We start from the raw sequence: 19,636 nt of genomic DNA on the forward strand, positions 1-19,636 counted from the left end.
ATAAAGTGTAAAATAAAGGTTGCCAGCACATAGAGTGAGGCTAAAGAATGGGAAGCAGTTACTTAATATATGGAGAATGTTTAACTAGGGCGAACTTAAATGTTTAGAAATGGACAGAAGTGATGGCAGCACTTTATTGTGAGAACAATTAACAGCATTGAATGGTGTGTGAGTGTGGTGGAAAGGGGACACTTAGAGTCATGTACGTCACCAGAAGGAAAGCTGGAGGTTAAAACATGGGAATGTATAACACAGCGAATCTTGTAGTGGACAATGTCAGCGATTAAGTGTACAAATATAAAAAAGAGATTTCATGAACTAGACCAGATATACCAGATATTAATAAGGAAGTAATAATAAAGGGGTATATGGGGAAAATGTGCCTACTGCAAACTATGGAATTAACAGTTAACAGTAATATTTTAATATTCTTTCATAATAGTTACATATGTACCACACCAGCTTTATGGGGTCAGTAGTACAGGGACAAGGGGCATAATGAATATGGGAGGATTAGGGTTTTCTTTTACATTTTCTTTCATTTTCTGGAGTAATAAAATGTTCTAAATTTGATCATGGGGCTCTACACACAGACATGTGACAGTACTGTGAACCAGTGATTATATACTTTGGGTAGTTTCTTTGCTATGTGAATATATCTCAATGAAATTATGATACATAAACATTACAGGCTGAGTTTCATAGTGATTAATATAAAAGAAAATTTGTAATCTGAATGCTTATATCAAAGGGAGAATTTGTCAGAGAATAAATATAAAGATTTCTTGTTTATCTTGTCTGCCTCCAACTCTTTGGGCAATGCCTGTTCTCTCTCTTTTCTGTCTCTCTGCCTCCACTCTTAGCTTCCCAAGGCAGATATAAAAATCCTTACAAAAGAAACAGAGGAAAACTCTGAGAGATGCTTTATGATCCAAACCATTTTTAAGGAAAATATATCTTTGAATATCATCTTAAAACCCAAACGTCAATTTTGACGGGAGACTTGAGCAAAGATGGCCTTTGTGGTAGTGGTGATGGTTTCACTTTTGATTTTCTTGTTTGCAATCAAAGTTTTAAATAGTGTTTTCTTTTTTGTATTTTTTACCAGCACTGGAAAAAGTTGAACAATAACCTCATACCATTACCATCTCCAGCTGATACTTTTTTTTTTTTAAGAGCTCAATATATATTCTCATTTTATAGAGACGGGTTTTCTGAAGAAAGCACTCATTCCACCCCATGATTATCTTCTTCAGTCTATCCCAGAGAAATTGCTTTTATTCTGTAGGTAGTATTCAAAGGCTGGTCTTTGCCCCCTTTTTGCTCAGTGAACTCTCCATAATGATTATAGAACATCAACTAGTAATGTTTTTCTATGAACGTTTTATCATTTAGAACCTGTGAAAGGAATTCTCACTTCACTAAGCCTACTCAGGATCTGATATGTTTTGGACTAAATTACTTCTAAATATCAGGCAAGCAGGCAGAGAGGGGCACACAGTTATCAAATACTGCTGTTCATCACCTAATCCAGAAGGCAAGACGTAAACTAACATTTACCGAGATGGGCATAACAGATGTGTAATAAATATTTCCAAAATATATTGAATTTATATCATTCCTCTCTAAGATCTTTTTCCCTCTCATTCTAAATATGCAGTTTGGCAACAAATACAGAATTATTCTGAACTTGAACTTGTGTAGAGCGGTATTAGGGTCCTTAGCAAAAAATTCATGCCTTTCATGCATATGGCCCTTTTGCAGTCACAAAGCAATTTCAGTTATGGTGTCCCATTTGGTTTTCTAACAACTGAACCTAGACAGTGTTTTTAAAAATATATCTAGCCTGGGGCATATCAGGATTTGGGGTGAGGACAAGGTTGACACAGGGATTAGGAAACAGCCAAGTATAGGTCCTGGGGTCGGTGTGTAGAAATTTTGAGTAAAGCCCTCAACTAATTCTGATGTGTACTCTATCCTAGCTACATCGTTGGCCCCCATCAATGATTTTCAAAATACCATCCTCACGTCAGCAGTGTCGATCTCACCCACTGGGAATTTATCAGGAATAAAAACCCTCAGGCTCACCCAGATTTACTGAATCAGAAAGTGTAGAGGTAGGGCCCAGTCAACCGCTTTTACAAGCTCTCCAGAAGACTCCGGTACACGTGGAAGTTTGAGTCCCACTGGTCTAGAGCCCTAGTTCACAATAGCTAGTGGAGATCAGAACAATCCCTGGACTTCATAAAAATCTACCAAATTAGAATCTCATCCAGAAAGAAGAAAGCTTAGCAACAGCATATGTTGAGTGATGCAGATGATTCTAATGCATATTTAAACATCCCATACAAATATGGGATATCATTGAGTCTGTCTGCAATGAACTCCAGTTTCTGTGTTTTCTGGTACCTGTCCCATCCAGTCTTCTCTGTTGATATTTCTGCCTCCTTTCCTCTCATTCCTACATTTTAAACCTCAGTCACATTCTACCCCACAATACCTGCTAAGACACATGAGATCTAAGGCTGAAATGATTTTAAACAATCATAGTTTAAATAGATTTTAATCTATGATTGTTGAAACCTATTTTTAAAAGTCATGGTTTAAACAGCTTTCCATAGACCTCTGGAAACCCCTACTCACCCCTCAGATCCTAGAGGAAATTGTACCTTCATTGTGAAGTGACAACATTCCAAAATTTAAAAATATATGCTCCTTCATGTATGCCGGCATTGCACTTGCCCCTATCTCTGTTAGATCATTTATCCAATTGTATTACAGTTGATTTTTAGATGTCTTTCCCCACAATTAGTTTGAGTGCCTTAAAAGCTTATTATCACCCATATAAACTCAAGACTCTGATTAATATTCTAAATGGAAATAGTAATAGCTGGTATTTATGTAGATGGCAAGCACTGTTCTAGTACTTTACATACATTATATCTTTTGAAATATGTTTAAAATAATTTTATGACACAGACACTATTAAAATCTACATTTCATGGACGGGGATAGGGAGATTAAGAATCTTACCCTAACTCATACAGGACAAAACCAGAATTCACACTCAGCAGTCTGGTCCCAAAGCTTAAGCCTTCACCATGAGGGTAATGCCCCCAAAAGAAAGGTATTAACTCCTCCTCTCCGAGTCTTCCCCGTAGACTCTTAAGGGGTCTGTTCATGTTTTGCTCTGGCTTCATGCCTTCTGTTTGAGGAAGACAGTGTGCTGCTGTGACTGCAACTTTGCCCTCTCTGAGGATATTGCTTCCCCCTTAACCTAGCCAAATGAGTGTGGCTGCTATAGACTTATCATGATTCCATAGACTTCCTTTCTTCACAGCCTCAAATATCTTTCAGGAAGTTAACACCTACAGCTTCTAGCCATGCCATCTGTTTTGGTTTGCTCAAGCTGCCAGAATGCGTTATACCAGAAACAGGCTGGCATTTTCAATAGTGATTTATGAGCTTATTAACTTACTGTTCTAGGGCCATAAAAATGTCTGGCATCAAGAGGATACCTTCTCTGAGGAAGGGCTGCTGGCATCCAGGGTTACTCCATCTCATGGGATGGCACATGGTGACATCTGCTGGTACTTCTCTCTTAACTTCTGGGTTCAGTGGCTCTCTCTAAATGTCTCTGGGTGTTTTTTCTCTCTTATACTCATAAAGGACATCAGTAAAGGGATTAAGACCGGCCCTGAGTGGGCTGGGTCACATCTCAATTGAACCAAAAGGTCCCATTCACAATAGGTCTGCCCCCACAGAGATGGATTAAAAGAACATGGCCTTTTGTGGGTATATAACAGCTCCAAACCAGCACACCACCTTTCTGTGAAGGGACTCCAAATTAGTCCATGCAGAGCATGGACACAAATTTCACACTACACATGGCTGTTTTTGACCACCTGCACACAATGTCTCTGCCCACTTCTCTGAGCAATCTCATCTCCATTTAAGTGTGCCACCAGCTCACCAGTTGAGAAATAATCACATTCTGTGATTCATTGTAGTTTTAGCCGAGTCTGCTTACATTCTTTTAATGCAATTTCATTGAAATATATTCACACAACATATAATCCATCCAAAGTGTACAATAATGGCTCACGGTATCAGCACATTGTTATGTTGTGAACTGTAACATTCATCACCAAAGTTTTAGAACATTTCCATTGCCCCAAAACATAAATAAGTAAATGGGGGGGGGGTTAGGGGAATGGAATATTTGGGGTGTTTTTATTATTTTTATTTATTTATTCTCTTTATTTATTTAATTAGTCTTTATTACTCTTCTGCCCATACAGTGGTTAAAGAGAGTGTCAGTCACAAGGTTTTCACAACTACACGGTCAAACAACAAAAGCTATATACTTATATATCATCATCAAGAACCAATCTACTGGATTACAGTTCAACAGTTTCAGGTATTCCTTCTAACTATTCTAATACTCAAGAAGCTAAAAAGGAATATCTATATAATATATAAGAAAACCTCCAGAATAGCCTCTTGACTCTATTAGATCTCCCTGCATTCTTAATACATGTATTCTCTTGCTCACAGGTTGGCTCACACGAGCCATAATGTAACCTTTTGTTTCTAAGTCACATTTTGAAGTTCAAATAGTTTAAAAAGTAAATGTATGCTTACAACAAAAGGTTTCCAAACACCCATTTCAGTATTTTTTCAGGATGCTACTTTTTTTTATTGTCAGGTAGCTTATTTTTAATGCAATTTTACTGAGATATATTCACTTAGCATAACCAGCCAAAGTATATACAATCAGTGGCTTATAGTATCATCATATAGTTGTGTCTTCATCACCACAATCAATTTTAGAACATTTATTACTTCAAAAATTTTTAAGAAAAGAACCTGAAAAACAGCTCATAACCCTTCAACCCCTTTTATTAATTTATTTTTGTCTTTATTTGCTTTCTCATTTACCTATACCTTGGACCAAGGAAGTACCAGTCACTAAGTTTTCATAATCACATGGTCACACATAAAAGCTACATAATTATACGATCATTATCAAGAATCAGGGCTACTGCATTGCAGTTCAATTGTTTCAGGTATTTCCTTCCAGCTATTCTAATGTACTAGGCACTAAAAAGAAATATCTGTATAATACTTAAGAATAACCTCAAGAATGACCTCTCCAATCTATTTAAAATCTCTTAGCCACTGAAACTCTATTTTGTTTCATTACTCTCTTCCCCCTTTTGGTCAAGAAGGCTTTTTCAATCCCCTCCTGCCAGGACCAGGTTCATACCTGGGAGTCATGTCCCACATTGCCAGGGAGATTTCCATCCCTGAGATTCATGTCCCACAATGGGGGAAGGGTAGTGAGTTTATTTGCAGTGTTGACTTAGAGAGAGGCCACATTTAGATATTAAATATTTTTAAACATTTCAATGACAAGTGACTCCCAGACATTATATTTAATTATATATGCTTCTCCCTCCAACCCAAGTTGAGCCTAGATAGTAACACCGGAAATATCAAACACTGGACTTTGATATAATACTTACTCCTGATATATTTTGTCTCTCAAATCTATCCTCCACATTTTAGCTACAGTGTTTACCCATTTAATAACTGTAGAAACTTGGAGGGTTGGAATGAGTTATAAAGTCATTAGACCAAGGAGAAAGGAAATCTGTTGGATTGAGCTGAATTATTGCATGGATGTATTGCTCAAAGATTCAGGATTTAACATCTATTATCTTGAGCAGCTAACTGATAATATCTCAACCATTGTTCATTTGGTTGTCTCAAAATGGAATCCAATGTTGGCTGTACTGGCTTGAAACTGTTATGTACCCCCAGAAATGCCAAGCTCTTTTAATCCTAATCCAATTGCATAGGGACAGACATATGGTTTGTGTGGGATCTTTTGATTAGGTTGTTTCCATGGAGATGCGATCTACCCAATTGTGAGTGGGGAAGTTTTGATAAGATTATTTCCATGGAGATGTAGCCCCTGCCCATTCAGGGTAGGTCTTAATTAGTTTACTGGAGTCCTTAAAAGACCTTATGGAGAGAGAGCTTAGAACCCACACAGAGAGCAGAGAAATGAAACCAAGACACAGACATTTGGAAATGCCAAGCTAGGAGAAGAAATCCAGAGTTTACCCCAGAGAAACTAAATGAGGGCCTACAGATGTTTAGAGTAAAAGTAATTAGAATTAGAAGCTGAAAGCAGCAAACTGAAACCAAGGACCACCCAATGCTACCCATGTGCTTTTCCAGCTGACAGATGCTGGCTACCTTTCCTCCAAGAAATTATCTTCTTATTGGTGCATTAAATTGGACATCTTCACAGCATTAGAATTGTAACTTGTAACTGCAACTTAATAAATCCCCTTTATAAAAGCCAATTCATTTATAATATATTGCATTCTGGCAGCTTTAGCAAACTGAAATAGTAGCCAACATTAAGATGTTTAAATGCTAGAAACTCCTTGGGACAGTTTTAAAGAAGGAATGGGGTGTGTTAAAGGGGCTGAAAGTTTAGAAATTCATTATGTCAACCTACTCACCCAGACTTACTCTACAAAGCTCCACTAGTTGGCTGTACTTTCACCCCATAACATCAGGGTCATTGCTCTACCTTTGAAAGGAGATTTTCTCTTTGCTTGTTCAACTGAGCTAGAAACTTTTCAAGGGGCTACAATTGTTCAGCACCTTTATCTCCAATATCTACTAAGTGTCTAGTACAAATTATTTTATTTCATTGAAATAAAGAACTGCAACCCCTTTTTTTTGTATTAGGAATCACTATCTAATATCGCGTAAGGTATATATTTGATAACCAACATATTATTTCAGATAATAATATCAACTATGGATGTACATAAATGATATTTATTAACTATCATTCCATAATTTACATTGTCATTTGTTTTATTAATTTTAATTGCTCTATATTATTGCATATATTAATTTATTCATTTATACTTTCCTGTACTTATAGCCATTTACATTGTTTCTAATTTTCCCTATAAATAAAATTGCTCCCATGTTTATACTTAAACATGTTTTCTGGTGTATGTCAACCAAAGTTTTATTATAGTTACTTTGTTCCAACTAAAATTAGAATTTAGGAACTTTAGTGTACACAATGTCTCAAGTTTACTAACCTCCAGCAGGATCATATGAGTTCCTTACTAATAAAATGATAACACTGCTGTTTTTAATAACATTGTTTTCCTTAACATTTAACAATTAATAACTAAAACAGTTGAAATTTTTTTCCTATGCTTATTGCCTTACTCATATTTCCTCTTTTGTGCCCCGCTTTCATATATTTTGACCATTTATTATTACCTTTTCCTTATTAATTTGTAGGAGGTTTTACCAATTCCCCAGGCTAAACCTTTATAAAATTATCTGTTACAAATAAGTATGATGAGATTGATAAAAATTATTAGTATCCTATCAAATATTAATATGATATAATCAAATCTATCACAATGTCCTTTGTTTGCTCTGAGGTCAAAACAACTACTTCATTTTATTTCCTTCTTAATGTCTGTCTTGTATCTATATGGAAGTTACACTTTAGTAAAATCTGAAGTATAGTTCTAATGGCATATTTAATATGAAAATCCAATTACCCCAGCACCATTTCTTAAATAGTTCATCACTACCCACTGACTGGTAATGCTGCCTATGTCACATAACAAGTTCTCATCAAGGGTTTGTTCTATTTCTTGCTTCTCTATTCTCATCAATAGATTTATGGATTATGTAAGTTAAACTCTCCATAGTTTATACTTCACTTTGGTATCTCTTTTGTTTAATCCCTGTATGTATTATTATTTATATGTATTTCCTTGATCTTATTAGGTTTTTAATTTCCATATGAAGTTTTAAATATTTACTTACCCTTCAGAAAGGTCATCTGGGTTATGTATTGGAATTGCATTAAATTTACAGAATAATGTGGTAAAAAGTGATTTCTTTATGAAATTGTATCTTCTCTTTCATGAATATGCTATAATCTTCCATTTTTTTCAGGTCCATTTAAAGTTACTCAATGTTTTCTTCAATATTTTATAGTGACTTTATAATAATCCTATGTATATTTGATAGAACATGTGATAACCAAAAATTGCCATTAATAATAGCAATATGGAAGAAATCTGATAAGACATGTCTGATAAAGATAAATAGTTTTCATTTTTATATACTGACAAGCAAATAGCTGAAGAACTATTTAATTCATTTTCATAGTCTATGGAATCTCTTGGATTTCTGATACAAACAAACATTTGTATCTTATTTTCGGAAATAAGATTTTGTATCTTTCCCTACAATTTCTCTTTCATATTTTTAAATCCATGTGATAGCTGCAACTTCCAGCAAAATATTAAATAGCAGTTAAAATATTTGTCTTTAATGGAAATATTTACAAAACATCAACATAAATCATATTTATTATGGGATTTTAGCATGTATTTTTCTCAGGTTAATACATTATCTTCTATTATTATAAAAAGCTTCTTATAATGTATGAGTGTTGTATTTCACTGAATGATTTTTCAGCATCTATTAGGCTGTTATATGGATTTTTTTCCTTATTTTGTTAGTGTGTGGAACTGTACTGATAGATTTTTTTAATGTTGAAACTTTCCTGCAGTCCTATGAAAATCCATACTGATCATTAGGTAATACCTTTACATACACATCTAAATTCAATTTGTTACTCTTTTCTCTAGAGATTATCTTTACTCGTTAGCAAAATTGATCTATAGTTTTCTATTTTCCTTTCCTGTTTATAAAGGTTATATTAGCTTTATAAAATAAATTTGAAGGCTACTTTTTTTTTTTTTTTGGTAAAATGATGACTATTTATACACAGGTAAAACAGCTTGGACCTTGTAGCAGATGTCTGTAATGTTTCAAATCACATCCCCTCACTTGAGCTGCAGCTGGCTTTAACCATTTTCCAGCTTATTCCTTCTATGCTTCCCTATCTCCAAAGTCATAGACATTCTCTTATCCTATGCCCAGGTCGAGACATGGAGGTGGGGGGGAGGGGGATTTTCCTTTAATCAGTGAAGGATAGGGTTGGTGGTTAAATGCTGCAGCATCCTTTTCTTTAGGGATGAACTGCAGGTGCTTTCTAAAGGCACTGTAGAGGATACCCAATGGGATTTAGTCCCAGTTGCCCATAGTACAGTAACCAACTTTTTCGTCACTTCTCCCAGGGATCATTTCTCAAATAAACTACCATGTTTAGATCCTTGTCTAAGACTTTGCCTTTAGAGCTTCAAATTAATACATGTGTTTGTATAAGAGGCCTTGGAAGGCAACCCTTAGGACGGGATTTAGGATATCACTCACCAGATGAGCACAAGGACCCTGTAACTGATGGTAAGCAGTTATTAACTCCTGGTATGCTGTGGAAAAACAATTATTCCCCGTAACTGATGGTAAGCAGTTATTAACTCCTGGTATGCTGTGGAAAAACAATTATTCCCCGTAACTGATGGTAAGCAGTTATTAACTCCTGGTATGCTGTGGAAAAACAATTATTAAGACTGTCCCTGTAAAACATTAGAAGGAAGGAAGAAGGAGAAAAATTATTTGTATAGAAGCTCTTCAGGACTTGAACTGAATAGGAAAATGGTAATTATAAAGATTGTCAGTAGCTTGGCTTTTGTTAATAGTTACAAAACCCTCATAAAGGCTCACAGGTGCAGATTAGTTGATTCTCAATTCTATGCATATGGTGAAACCTGAAGGCCTCCAGACAGTGTTAAGAGAGACCCTCATCTCCTGCAGCTGCAGTGAAGTCTGCACTGATAATCAGGCCAAGGATTTAATTAGAATGGTATCTAAGTGGCAAAGGAGACTGAACACATAGATCTGACAGGACTCCTATTTCTAAAAAAATCCCATTTTGATAGGGAAGGATGAAAATCCTGGGCACTGGGATGGGGAGATTTGTAAGGATGTGCCTGAGAACAGGTTCTGCTGAACAGTGTAAACCAGCAAAAATAACCTCTCACTCTTTCTAGATGACAGCCTCTTTTGCCTGAGACCATGCAAACAGTGCACTTTAGAAGAGGATGCCTTTTCTCCAAGAATGCCCTTACTTTCCTCATTGTCTCAGATAAAAACTCGATTCAGGTCTCTCAGCACACCCTGAAGGGAACATACATGAAAAGTGATGCAGCAATGGACTATTAAGTGATAGTAGGAATAGTGAGTACATGGAGGGGTTTGGGTATTGAAAGTATTAAAATGTAGGATACCGGTAAATTGAGTCTGGATAGGAAAGAGTTTATTAACAGAAGAGCAATCTCCTGTGACTCACAATTTAATATCTTGCCAAGTAAAGCTGGAGTCAATCCTAAAACTATGCTGAGATGGCTCTTTAAGTCTTGGACCTGATAACAGTGTACTGTAACTAGGCAGAAAGTTGGATCTTACTTCCAGAGAATTGAGGAATGGGCCAGAAAATATAGACAATTAGGTATGTTTATTATGTATGACCAGAAAATCTACCACATGATGATGTCCTGAGAAAAGGCCAGAAAACCTTGCCTTCAGTAAGACAAAACTGACAGATATACCAGTATCCATGACAAACTCCGTGGTGGCTGTTCTCAAAGAGCAGGGTTGACAACAAAGGAGATTTTGCACGAAACTAGACTCTCAGGTATCAATAGTGATGAAATGCTAGATTATGAGAACCCAAGTGGCAGCAATTATCAGAAGTAAGGTGGATTTCATTGCAATCAATAATAGAGAGGAAGAATAGATTGGCAACTGGTAGCATTTGACCTGCCAGAATCTATAGAGTTGACCATGGACCATGATGTTCTTAGGGTGACATAGATGGTGTGTCTCACACACACATACACACACACACATCCTGTTGGTTCCGTTTCTCTGGGAAAATACATAAAGTAAGAGAGAGGTAAAAAAGGATCGGTTCATGCAATTTGGTAGGCTGGCAAGTCTAAATTCATAGGGCAGACCTGAGAGTAATGTTGAATTCTTGAATTCAAATTTCTTAGGCTGGAAACTCAGGAAGGAGTGGAGGGTGTAGTCTTGAGGATCAATCCCTTCTGGTACCCTCAGTTTTTGCTGTTATGACCTCCAACTGATTGGATCAGGCCCACTCACATTATAGAGTACAATCTCATTAAGGTCAACAAGTTGTAGGTTGTATTTCATCTACAAAATATCTTCACAGTAAAAAGTAGGCCAGTAGTTGATCAACAAATGGATATCAGAACCTATCCAGGGCTGGCAAAATAAAATTAACTATCACAGACAGGCAGTCAACAAGGATATTTGTTGACATATAAGAACAAAAGTATCAAGAGCTGATGGACAAAAAGCTTACATCTTTTTCCGCAGTGAAAAATCACAAACCCTTGACTAGATCAACCCCTGATCTGATCCAATGATGCTGAGAATCCACTGATTGAGAAGTAGGTTAGGCTGCCCTAAAAAAGGTAAGAACCTAGAAATAAGTAAAATAACTATTCTTTGAACCCTTCTCAAAAGGGACCTATGGTCATTTACTGAAAAAGCTGAACATCAGAGAAGAGGGAATAGATATCTTGAAGGCTGCTAAATTCAGAGTGTAAGCTGTCATTTATATGATGTGATGCAAATTGCAATTATGGCTAGATAAGAGTATATGCTATGGAATCTAAGTGATAAAGGTAGTTCTGTGACAAGCCCATCTCACAACCAATGAAAAGCACTCATGAGCCCATCTTAGTCGTTTTACTAGTCCTTTATATGCATAATTGAGAAAGATATATGTAACTGATGAATGACCCTTTAGTTTTGGTCAACGAACCTATGAAAGAAGATCCTTTATCTTAGAAGTTCATAATGGAACTCTCTGAACAAGCTCTACCAGCACGCGCGCATGCGCACGCGCGCACCCCCCCCCCCCCCCCCGTCTCTCTCTCTCTCTCCCTCTCATGGGGATCTCATGGGGAACTCACGGACACACATAAAAACCATCTCCCTGCCTGGCCTACTCATCCGCCTCTCCCCCTTTTCCACTGTGTGATATTTCAGTATATTTCCATTCAGCAACCCAAGGGAGATGTTAGGTCTAACAGAGTGTCCCAACCATATCTCAAACCCAGAAACCAGGAGGAAGCAGCACCAACTGCTGATGAGGGTGGGTAGCCCCATACCCTCAAGAAAGTATCAATACCCAACCCTCTGGCAGCACAAATTGGTCTCTCTCTGGTATGTGGGGTTTTCAGAGCCATCATGCACCTAATCTGGGGTGAACAGTAGGCGTCCTGGGAAGATCAACCACGATGGGATCTCTGCTTCTGCTCTTTTGGATCTTTTGTGTGGCTTTAGTAATAAGGTGGTGATTTGCTGAATGTTCCTGTTGTGTCTGATCCTCTGTTCCCATGCTGCACCATACAGCAACTCACTGCCATGCCCAGACACACATCTTTCGGCTAAGAAAGTTTTTTCAGAAGCAATAATGCATCTTTGGTGAAAAAGTAAAGATTAGAGTTATGCTGAAAGCCTTGAAGATTTCAGGGAAAATAGTGTACATTTTACCTCTCTTCATTTCAGTGCTATGGTTTCTGCAAAAGCAAATGTGTCATTGCAACTATCAATGAACTATTGTTAACATCATCAAGTTGTCGACCTAATTACAGTTGTGTGTATGATACGTCTTTATTGGAACAGAGAAATATAGCCTCTAGCATTTATTATGTAGCTATTGATTAGGAAAAAAAGATTTCAATCTTCATCAAAGAAAAAAGATCAAAAGTCATTATTCATTTGGAAGGATAGTACTATATATTCAGTTTTGCCTCAGTGTTATGTAAATTCTTTCTCCTTATCACAATAGTATTTATAATGACTAAGATGGTTTTGACATTCTAAAAACCATCAAGATGGTTCACTATATTGATATTATTCTAATGAGCCCTATAATCAGTAAATGATAGGTCTATATAATACTCTTATAAGATACATATTGCCTGAGTTTAAGAAAAAATTCTACAAAGGAGTAGGGCCTTGCCACATTGGTTAATTTATAGGATCCCAAAGGTCTTAGGCATGCTCTGTAAGGTAAAGGCAAAGTTATCTAGCCTGTGCATACTATTAAGAAATTGATACCACCAGTTTTGTCCCTAACACGTACAGAGCCCTCACCGAGTATTTTTGAAGGACTCCTTTCAATTAGTTAAACAAATTGATTTAAAAATACATTGCAAAAATCCATCATGCGTACGAACTATATTGAGTTATCTATAAAGATTTAAAACAATTGGTAGAGAGGTGGTATTTGCAGTTATTTTCTGATTATTGCACTTGAAAACTATATGCAGATTTCTCTTCCTGTTTAAATCCAGGAACCATATAATATTCATCTTTCTGTCAAATATTCCATTTCTGGCTAAGTTCATATCCCCCATCAGGAGAAAAGGGAAGCATTACTATTATCCTTCACAATATCACGTCTCTTTAGAACCTGTTTATATTGAAAGAGCATAATTCTTCTTGACCCTGTCCACACATACTATCATGAATTTAATGCTAGTTACATCAATACTCAGAATCTGCATTATCTATTGTGATAGAAAACTGTGAATCCAGTTTTCTAGTGACACTCTCAAGGGCTGTTACTGTGCTTCACTGAGGATGAGAACAAAAGCAGGTCTTTCCAAGACTATGCATGAAAGTATGAATAATTTATTTTTTGGTTTTGTTAATTTACCATTGTGAGTATTATAACACAAAAGTAAACCAAGGCATATTTCCACTGTTAAATTTTTTGGCACTAATCACTCCATCTCTAGAATATGATCACTTTCAATGTTGGTTACATCTGACATCCATACGCACTAAGCAGGAGAGATGAGGAGCCATCAGCAAAGTAAGAAGATGGGCATTTTTTTTTTTTTTTTTGCTCAAATAGGAAAAATCATTCATCCAGCATGGCTTAAGACCAACCCAGGAGAAGATGACATGAACACCATGGTATGAGGTAAAAGAGAACTTCATTAAAAAGCACACTTTGGTGTTGTGGAACAATGGTATCAGACGTTTTCACAGGAGGTAGGAGCTTGTGGAGGATGTCAGGTGATGGACCGAGTACTAGAGGAACTAGGAGAGTACAAGGTAAGCAAAGGAACTGTGATGCCACCCTTACTTTCCTTGAGTGCTGTAGAATGGAGGTGGCAATCAAGTCAGAACATAGAGAGGTGAAAGCCAACCCAAAGGCCCATACAAATGGTCAATTACAAGGGTTGGCAGTGGAATGTTGGTGCCCAGAGTCATGAATTTGTTCACTACCTGACATGAGACCTTCACCCCAGATAAATGGATCACTACCATTCTGACAGCCAAAGCTTACATAATCCCACAAAAAAGAAAAGGACCTGGTTATAAGGCCCAGAGACAACATCAAAGGTCCCAGTTCCAGAGCTTCTTGATGCATCTGGTAAATGCCACATAGAGTGAGAGGGTTCTTAAAAGTCAGAAAGTACTCCAATGGTAAGAGATTAGAACTGAGCCCATGGAGTCCCCTGTCTGAGCTCAGGGTACCCTTTCTTTTTTATTTATTTATTTATTTATATTTATTAATTAAAAAATTAACAACAAACAGACATAAATATTAACAAAAATATTAAGAAAGGTACCCTTTCTTAATGTCTGTGCTGGTTTGAACCTGTTACATACCCCCCAGAAAAGCCATGCTCTTTTAATCCAATCTTATGGGGGCAAACCTACTGTTGGGTGAGATGTCTTAATTAGGTGTTTCCATGGAGATATGACCTACCCATTCAAGGTTGTCAATCTGTTCATTGGAGAGAACACAGATGTTTGGAGATGCAGAAGGAAATGCTCCACCACCAGAATGGCCATGAGAGAGCCATTTAAAAGCAGAAGCCAGGAGAAAAGGACAACAGACGTCCCCATGTTCCTTCCCATGTGACAGAGAAACCCTGGATGCAATGGATCTTTCTTGGGTGAAGGTATCTGCTTGTTGATGCCTTAATTTGGTCATTTTCACAACCTTAGAATTATAACTTGAACTTAATAAATCCCCTATATAAATGCCAATCCATTTCTAGTATATTATTTTCTGGCAGCATTAACAAACTGAAATAATGTCCAGGCACTGGAGGATCCTAATGACCAGAATCCACATGAAACCTGGTCTTAGCCTGGGGCATTACAACAGAATAATACTGCTGGACATAGTACTAAGCATCAGTGGGAACTTAGACACTTTTGAGGAAGCTACTCTGAGGTGTATGTCCTCCTGAGCCTCGGGTCTTAGAGCATGGCTCCTGCTTGCCCAGGTATAAAGGTAGAACTCTGAAGCACAGAGCTCCAACCATCACTAACTACTAGTATGTTACCTGAAAATGACATCTGCTGGAGCAAAACTAATAAAAGATAAAATATTTAGGTTTAGTAGATGTATTTCAATGACTCATAATTCAACAAATGTATTAGATTCATACTAATCTATAGGCCTTGTTTTATACATGAATTTAAAAAGTGCTTATATAGAATTTACATACCTCTTAGTGGTAACAGGTAATACATAAGCTATGAATTAATGCACACCTATATACATAGTTTACATAATGAAGTTAAACTTAAATGGATAAAAATCAAGCTAGGTAAATGTACAAAACATCTTAGAGACCAATAGTTTAGATAATATGGTTTAAGATGGTCTCGCTGAGATGATACATGAGCAGAAGTTTAGATGGGAGATAGCAGTATGAACATATGTGAAAACTTGAAGTGAAAGTTGGGTTATGTAAGATTGATAAGGTCCACTTTGATCGGTTTGAGGAGTAACAATGAAGAATGTGCAAGAGAAATACATTGAGCAGAAGAGGATTTATCTGGAGAAGGGAAGAAGATAGAGAATTTTGGGGTAATTATGAGCATTCTGTATTCTGTACTAATTTTGCTGGAAAATGATTACAGTGCTTTGAGCTCCAGACAATAGACAGAAATGTAGAACCAGGAAAAAGACCAGTTCAGAGGCTAGCTCAACGTGCTGCATGAAGTTGCCCAAGTTCACAAGAATCAAACAAACATATTCAGTAATTTATGGTTATTTGCCAATTGTATTTCTATAATGACTGTATCAAAGTTTCTTAAGCTATTAAATACACGCTTACACTATCTATATATTATCCTGCAAAAATTTCCCCGCTCAAATAGATGGCAAACCTCTCAAGGAAAACTAAAAAAAATTAAAAACCTGAGTTTCTAAAAGGAACGCAATCCATTAGTCTTCATAACTTCTTTGAGAGAATACATTTTCTAATTTAGAAATGTTTGACTCCACTGACAGGAAAGTTATTTCTATCTTAGGATTAATACATTACCCACCACAGGTTTTTTAATTTGTTGTCAGCCACCAACCATATTTCAAAGTTTTCTCTAATGAGACCAAAACAAAACCACTCTAAAATAAAAAGAAACAACATTGTGATTTTTCTTCCTTTCAATATTTTCCATAGAAGTATCTAATATGAAAGAAATTAGCTAGTCTAAAATGGAACATACAGATTCTGAAAAAAAAAAAAATCATGCTTTCCACTGCAGATGATACATCTCACTATATCTTGCCAGCACTCAATCAGTTTTATGGAATTATAACTTCGTTTTCACCAACTTTGATTTACTTAGTGTAGGTTGATTTGTGCCATTGAGAATTTGTTTAGTTAATGGAACATTTTAATTTATCACAGTAGTCAGTGTAAAATTGCTTTGAATATCTGGATTGCATTACTATGGACGGCCAGTCAAAATTTAAAATAGGACAAAAAGTGACAGATAAAAGCATTTTTATTTCAGCTACACCTTTTACTGGTAAAGCATAGATCTGGAACTAAAAACACAAAAATCCAGCAGCTTTCACACTTGCCTTCTCTCATTACTTGACTAGATACTGTAGTTCTCATTGCCATATGGCTCTGTCTGTGAAGTCTTTTCAGTGAAGCCTCACGGGGAAAGAGTGAGATGTTTCATAATGTAATATCATCAGTGCACTACTGGCACCTAGCACTGGGTCTCCTTTCATCTGGCCCAGATGGTACAGATCCCTGACTCTTCAAGTGTCTGCCTGAAATAAGAGTTGAAAGCAAACTGGCTTATGGTCTATCCTGGTGATTTCAGCATGATATGTATGAGTTAAAGAAACCATGAGCAAATAAAGCTTAGGCTTCTCCATTAGTGGAAGTTTATATAACCTTTGCCATCAAGTTATATCCATTTATATTTAATGCCTGACTTATAAATATCCATTTTTATACAGCAACTGCTCATCTATGGCTTTAAGTGTTTCTTTCAGGCTACAGGACTCTTCTCCAAAGAATGTAATAGGATTAGCCTTTCACAGAATCAGAGAATTTCAAGATTCAATTAAGTTCACATGTACTTAAAAGTTTAGGGGTTCGATATTAAATGCTTTACCCACCAGACGCCTTCACATCATACTGATCTGTGTGTTTACTGGATAAACTCTATGGACTGCGTCAATTGGGCTGCTTTGCCTTCTACTTTTTGTTGGATTGGACAAATGGAAATCCCAACCACTAGCAGAAGGCTGAGATTGAAGGTTCAGCATAGGAGAGATGTCAAGATATTCCCTTACCCAGCTTTCTGCCTACAGGCCACAGGGAATTGCAGGGGCTTTTCATTTAAAGACCTAGTTCAAGTAGTGTCACCCTTACCCACAGAGGAAACTACAGGGGTCTCCAGAAAATATTCACTCCCATTGTTCCTTCAGCTCTGGGAACTAATGGTTCCCCATTGTTATCAGGATCAGGACACTCCATTTCTTGCTAAAGTTTCTTAATCCTAACCACAGCTTTGCAAAGAGTCAGTTCATTAAGTTATTTTCAATATCCCTGTTTGACTGCACCATCTGTTTCCAGCCATGTCCTGATGATGCCGCCTCTAGTCTAATAGACTTGTTGGTTGCTTGACTCGCCATTATAACACCTCTTGAATGAGTGTACTAACAGAGAACTTTACTTCCTTTCATTACTTCCTAAGACAACCTGTCTTTAGTCAACCTCTAAGAGAAGCTAATTTATTATTTGTGGTACAACTGCTGTAATTGTTTGTGGAACTGAAGAGAAAGTATCCCATGGTTTTCTGAACAAAGAAAACTGGAATCTGGATTAAAAGTGGGTATGTTCAAAACTGACCAATTATCTTTCCTTTAGTGTTGCTATTTACCGTATTAGGCTTGCCCTATCCGTAGCATGTAATAGTGTCTATAAAAAACAATGTTGGACTTCCTGGAAGATGGCGGCTTAGTAAGACGCGCGGATCTTAGTTTCTTCTCCAGGACACCTACTAGGGGAGTAGAAACGATACAGAAAGCGCCCAAAGCCACAACAGAGATAAAAAAGACAGCGTACCCCATCCTGGAACGGCTGGCTGGCTGAGAGAAGCAGCTCGGGTGAGATCGCCGAGGCGCGCGGGCCTTACCGGGCGGGGTGGCAAGCGGCCGGAGTTACTCCCTTCCCCCTTCCCGGGCCGGCTGGGAGAATTGGAGAGGCGGTCCCCTGAAACAAAGACGGCTGGCACCCACACCACGCGCAGCCCCCGGACCAACTGAGAGAATTGGATCGGAAACCCCCAGGCCGCGGAGAACGGTGACGGGTGGGGGAGGCCCCTTCCAAACCCGTGACTCCCGGGGAACGTGCACTCTCTCGAGTGGGCCGATGCCGCTGGCGCCCTCCCGCCACGCTTGTTGCCCAGGGCCGACTAGGAAATTCGGACGGGCTCTTTCCCTGGCTGCGGCGACCAGCAACCCTCCCTGCGTTCGGACCCCAGGCCGGCTCAAGCCGTTTCGGCTAGCGAACCCCCAGGACGGCGAGAGTTTTCCAAAGTTTAAGGTCCCACAGCACCTTTTACTGGTGGGACCCGCAGACAAACGGGTGCCACGAGCGCCACCTACTGGGCAGGATAAGAAAAACAGAACCCAGAGATTTCACAGAAAAATATTACAACCTTGCTGGGTCCAACACCAAGAGAAATCTGAATAAATGCCCAGACGCCAGCAGCAGAAGATAACTGTCCACGCTCAAAAGATTGAGAATATGGCTCAGTCAAAGGAACAAACCAATAGCTCAAATGAGACACAAGAGCTGAGACAACTAATGCTGAATATACGAACAGAAATGGAAAACCTCTTCAAAAATGAAATCGATAAATTGAGGGAGGACATGAAGAGGACATGGGCTGAACATAAAGAAGAAATAGAAAAACTGAAAAAACAAATCGCAGAACTTATGGAAGTGAAGGATAAAGTAGCAAACATAGAAAAAATAATGGATAGCTACAATGATAGATTTAAAGAGACAGAAGATAGAATTAGTGATTTGGAGGATGGAACATCTGAATTCCAAAAAGAAACAGAAACTATAGGGAAAAGAATGGAAAAATTTGAACAGGGTATCAGGGAACTCAAGGACAATATGAACCGCACAAATATACGTGTTGTGGGTGTCCCAGAAGGAGAAGAGAAGGGAAAAGGAGGAGAAAAACTAATGGAAGAAATTATCACTGAAAATTTCCCAACTCTTATGAAAGACCTAAAATTACAGATCCAAGAAGTGCAGCGCACCCCAAA

The 19,636-nt window shown here is 37.7% G+C and overlaps 1 long non-coding RNA gene across 6 annotated transcripts in view; it reads left to right on the top strand.

Annotated features, from left to right (window-relative positions):
• The window catches only part of LOC143661003 (uncharacterized), a 55,523-nt gene that overhangs the window by 24,179 nt on the left and 11,708 nt on the right, over positions 1–19,636 (top strand). For 2 of the 6 annotated variants that reach the window (XR_013164373.1, XR_013164385.1), the window contains 6 exons: positions 3,487–3,590; positions 4,302–4,420; positions 10,026–10,212; positions 11,377–11,474; positions 13,934–14,136; positions 14,829–15,074. This is a non-coding gene — a long non-coding RNA (uncharacterized LOC143661003). Of the gene's footprint in view, positions 1–3,486; positions 3,591–4,301; positions 4,421–10,025; positions 10,213–11,376; positions 11,475–13,933; positions 14,137–14,828; positions 15,075–19,636 lie in introns of those variants that run through there. The other 4 variants (XR_013164374.1, XR_013164378.1, XR_013164377.1 and 1 more) reach the window with 4 other exon arrangements.

The sequence above is a fragment of the Tamandua tetradactyla genome, chromosome 2 (genome assembly GCF_023851605.1).
Source record: "Tamandua tetradactyla isolate mTamTet1 chromosome 2, mTamTet1.pri, whole genome shotgun sequence".
NCBI lineage: Eukaryota > Metazoa > Chordata > Mammalia > Pilosa > Myrmecophagidae > Tamandua > Tamandua tetradactyla.